This window comes from Alligator sinensis, unplaced genomic scaffold (assembly GCF_000455745.1).
Source record: "Alligator sinensis unplaced genomic scaffold, ASM45574v1 scaffold554_1, whole genome shotgun sequence".
Classification (NCBI taxonomy): Eukaryota; Metazoa; Chordata; order Crocodylia; family Alligatoridae; genus Alligator; species Alligator sinensis.
Window position 1 is genome coordinate 270,681 of NW_005842424.1, and position 4,754 is coordinate 275,434.

The following is a 4,754-nucleotide window of genomic DNA, read 5'->3' on the forward strand; positions in this document are numbered from 1 at the left end:
AAGAGGTGTGAAATAAAATTAGCAAAAGAAAAACAAATCCAAAATAGTTAATACTAGAAAAAGCAAACAGAATTAAACATGTTAAGGTCTAACCTCTTTGCCTTTGGATAAGTGTGAATCTAGTATTTGATTTTATTACTACTAGAAGCAAGACAAGAATTACTTTCAAAACCAAGAGTTTTTATTGATTTGTTTAGCAGAATTTTCCCTTTAGTCAGACATATTTTATACAATAACATTTCCTTCAAATAGCACTGGCTTCAGTTGACTATTTTTAATGATACTTAAAAAGCACAAGCTTTCAGAAAACATTGTATCATGACTAATTTCCATTGGTGTCATTATTTCAGGATACAGATTTTAAAAATAAACCTTCCTATTTGTTGGTGATAAACATATTTAAAAAACATTCATATAATGTTTTACATTCCAAAAGACCTTGCTAAGTATGGACCAGTTTTACTCTAAAGAGCCAGCGTATAATTTTCACTCTAGTTCTATAGATCAGTCAAAATACAGTAAAAATGATTTTTTGGAAGGGACTGTGGAATACTGTACTAAAAATCTCTCTCACTCTCTCTCCCACACGTACACCCAAAATAATAATTTCACCTATGCTCACAGAGTTCAAGCCACTTCTAGAATAAAATGTAATAAAAACAGTATGCAACCACATAACAGGCCTGATTCTCTATCAAATCAACAGGAGAGACCTTTACACCTACTATGCTTAGATGCAAGTCATAATACAAAGTGCAAGGCAGTGGAGAATTGATGTGGGAAGTTGGATAGGCCAAAAACACAAGTAATCAAAATCCATCAGGACTTTAAACTAAAAAGTCCCATCCAAAAGTGACATCACCAGCAGCACCACACAACAAAACATGTATACTGTACTCTTGGTTCTTCACTTAAAAAGGGGTTACTTTTACTGTATAAACCATCTTCACCTATTTTTAATAGCAGTGTCCACGATGGGCCACTAGTTGCATCACACAGTGGCCATTCATATATGCAACATATATTTTAAAATCTCTTGGCTCTTTCTTCATTTTTTAGGTGGAGAAGATCATTTTAATCTGTGTACACAGAAGAAATAGATTAAAAATCTCCAGAAAGCATTCTTTACAAATCAAACAAAATAGCTGTAGAGATCTGGTTTCCGTATGCATACAAAGTATACAATACACAGAGCATGAATAATTAGCATTAATGAATGTCAACCTCATCAACAGTGCTGGCTGTTGATTTAGAACATTGCTGGAGTGTGGGAGTACTGCTCTACTGGGAACTAAAACAAGGAAAGGCACTAAAGTCTATTGGGAAAGTCAACAAAGACTAAGACAGCCTTCTGTGAACGATAGTATTAAAGAAAAACATATTTATTTTCCCCCTTTTAATAGCAACATACCCCTTTCACTGCTTTCCAAACTCATGAATTCTCAGAGATTGAGAGAGAACTATTTCTACTAGAAGTGCACTGATACATCAGTCTAATATCAGATCGGCACTGATATAAAGAAAATTGACTATATTGGAAATCAGCTTTTTTTGCCTGATGTGGCCAATAATGTGGCCGATAAATGCTCTGTGCATGCGCACAGCAGCAGCATGCATGGGGCCAGGAGCACAACTCAGCAACTTAGAGAGCTGCGTCCAGCTGGTAAATCTGTTGTGGTGGAAGAGGAGGGGGAAGGGAAGGGGCATGGGGGGGTGGTGCAGATCGCATCCCCCAGGGTGAGAGAGTGGGGTTGTGGCAGGTGCTACCCAGCTGGGGTGAGGGGGGGAGGGGGTGACAGAGCCATAGCTTGTCTGGGGGGCTTGGGGAGGGAGCACAGCTCCTACCACTGCACACACCCCAGGAGGGCATGGCGGGACATGTGCCCCCAGATCTGCTCAGGGTGGGACGGCTGCTACTGTGGGCTCAGGCCGGAGCTGTGCTGGGCTCTCCCTGGCAGGGATTGGGCCAGGCTGCACTTGGGGCAGGTGGCCCCAGCTGGGCAGCACCTGCCCCAGCCACTACCCCACTCCCTCCCTCACTGTGGGGGCCTTGATCTGTGCCCCCCTTCCCTTCCCCCTCCCCTTCCCCCACAACAGACTTACTAGCTGGACACTGCTCTTCAAGCTACTGGGCTGTGCAACAGAAATCGGATCGCTATCGTCTGATATGCCTCCTTAAAAATCAGGCATAAGTATCAGCCCAAAAAATCTCTATCAATGCACCCCTAATTTCTACTGTCACATTCTGAGATAGTTTTTACTCAGTTCTTACTCAGGCAATGCAAGAATTGAGTAAGCATCTCCTGATCTGACTTTTGGGATACAGGAAGTAAAGAGACTCTAATATGAAGTGTGCTTCTGTTCCTTGAAGTCCTTAGAGTTCAAGCAAGTGATTTGTCCATTCATTTGTGTATCTACAGTCTCGCATGGATACAATATTCTTCACTTCCTTTCCTAAATTGCTGTGCGCAGCTCTTCAGCAGCAGCTTCATATCATCCCTAAAGGTCCTGCTTTTCAACTCTAAGAGAAAGAAATTTCTGAAGATACAATTTAGAGAACAGTTTGGGATTTTCACAAAAAAGCACTATACAGTGTTCGATAGTAACATACTTCCCTGTCATCAGCTAAGTTATGTTGGGTAATTGGTCTGACTGAGAAGTAGAACCACTGCTGTAGGTAAAACAGAAACTCTCTGATCACGTATAGGAAGGCTGATCACAGTACAGATGCCACCCTCCCTTGACTTTTTCTCTAGAGAACAGCCCCCCCAGCCCATCCAGTGTCACACAGGAGCTTTGAGAAATTCCCCATCAGAGGTGGGAAATCAATAAAGCTCCAAGTCGGCATGTCCCTGATCCCTTTTAGACTGAGGACAGTCAATGATAGCTCTGGACTCCCCAGAGCTGCAATACCTGTGGGGAGCTTTATGCTACGGTGTCCCTGGCATCAGAGATTTGGGGGCTGTATGCCTGTGCACACAGTGCAGGGGTTCTAGTCTCTTTCCCCAAATAACACAATGGCTAAGTACAGGCAGTCAAAAAGCCTGAGGCAGAATTGCTCCAATTTACTCAGGTTTCTCTAGGCTGCATAGATTGGACTTCCGTTGGCCAAGACAGACAGATACCAGAAGGTGGGGGGTGCTCCTATATCCCTGTCAGCTCTGCTGGGCTGCAAATGCCCAGCCCCGCCTCCTTGCCAGCCCCCTGCCTCTCAGCCATGGGGAGGTGGGCAGAGGGGGAACATACCTCCCCCACCCTGCCCCCCCAGCAAGGGAGGGTCTGCACAGCAGGCTCAGGGAAAGGCCCCAAAGCCAGGCTGCCCCTGCCCGCAATAGGGGCTAACTTTAATTTTTCTGGGGGAAGCCCAAGATGATGGCCCATCTCCGCACAGCTGGAGCAGAGCTGAGCAGAGTTGGTGTCGGGACAGGGGTGGATGCGAGCTGTCCACTACAGGCTTGGGGCTCCCTGCCCTGCTGCCCTCCCCTGGGAGCCCTGCGCCAGCTGCACAAATCTGTGCCACTACCCCTGCTGCTGCCTGGCAGGCAGGGGGCACCTCTCCCTGGCAGCATGGCCAGCATGGGGCTCCTGTGGGAAGGGCAGCAGGGCAGGCAGCCTTAAGGCTGCAGCAGGCAGCCCACATCTGCCCCTGCCCCACACACAAAGCCGGGGGGCATGTGCCCCCTCCACTTCCCTATCCCCAGGAGTACACACAGTGGCAGGAAGCTGCTCCCGCTCTCTGACCCCATAGATGAGCTGCCTGTGACTGTTCCACTCCCTGCCATGGCCCCAGACCCCATGTACCACCCTGGCTGGGCAGCTCCCCAAGGCCCAGCCCCTGCCCCACTCCCTCCCTCACCATGGGACCCTCAATCTGCCCCCAGTCATAGACTTATCTACAGGCAGCTGGGGGAGCTGGGGCTGTATTCCTGGCCATGTGCATGCATGCCCATGCGCACATGCACATGGTGTCCCCTGCGTCCCACTCCCCACAGACCCTTGCAGGCTGGAACTCTGCTCCCTGCAGCCTGACAGAGCTGAGATTCAAATGCCTCAAACCCTCCCCCTTGCTAGCTCCCTAGCTCTCACCCGCAATGGGCTTACCCTTCCCCACCTGCAGTGCAGACCCCAGCTGGGCAGTCTGGGGCCAGGGTAGTGTGGGTCCATTTCCCTCCCTGCCCCACTATGGCTGAGAGGTAGGGAGCTTGGAAGGGGATGGGGCTGGGGCAGTGACACTGGCAGAGCCAGACTGCAGGTGGGAGGGAAAGCCCTCAGGCCCCTGCTGTGCAGATCCCAGCTGGCGGGGGGGGGGGGGGGGGGGGGATGTCCATTCTCCCCTTACCTGTCTCCTGCCAGGCTGAGGGAGCAGAGGTTTTCTGCCTCAGCCCTGTGACAGCCCAGGGACAGGCTGCCTGGAGCAGATGAGCTGGGCCAGAGGCTAGCCCACCCACCCTGTGATAGGGAGGAATAGCAGGGGGCCAGAAGGCGTTCTGGGATGCCGAGGGACTGCGATCTAACTTGTGTCAAGAGGGGATCTGGAACAGAAGTTTGATAAACTGGTCTAAAGTGCTTCAATCTGATACTACTTCCAACTAGGTCTATCTTAAACCAGATTCTGCCACTTTGAAACTGGTCTATGTGCACTGAACTTCTGTTCTATTACAGGTTTAGATTGGTTTCCAATCACTTATACCAGTTTTCTGTAATCTCTGTCCCTAGCCAATGTGGCTAACTCTCTCCATTTTATTGCAGATCTC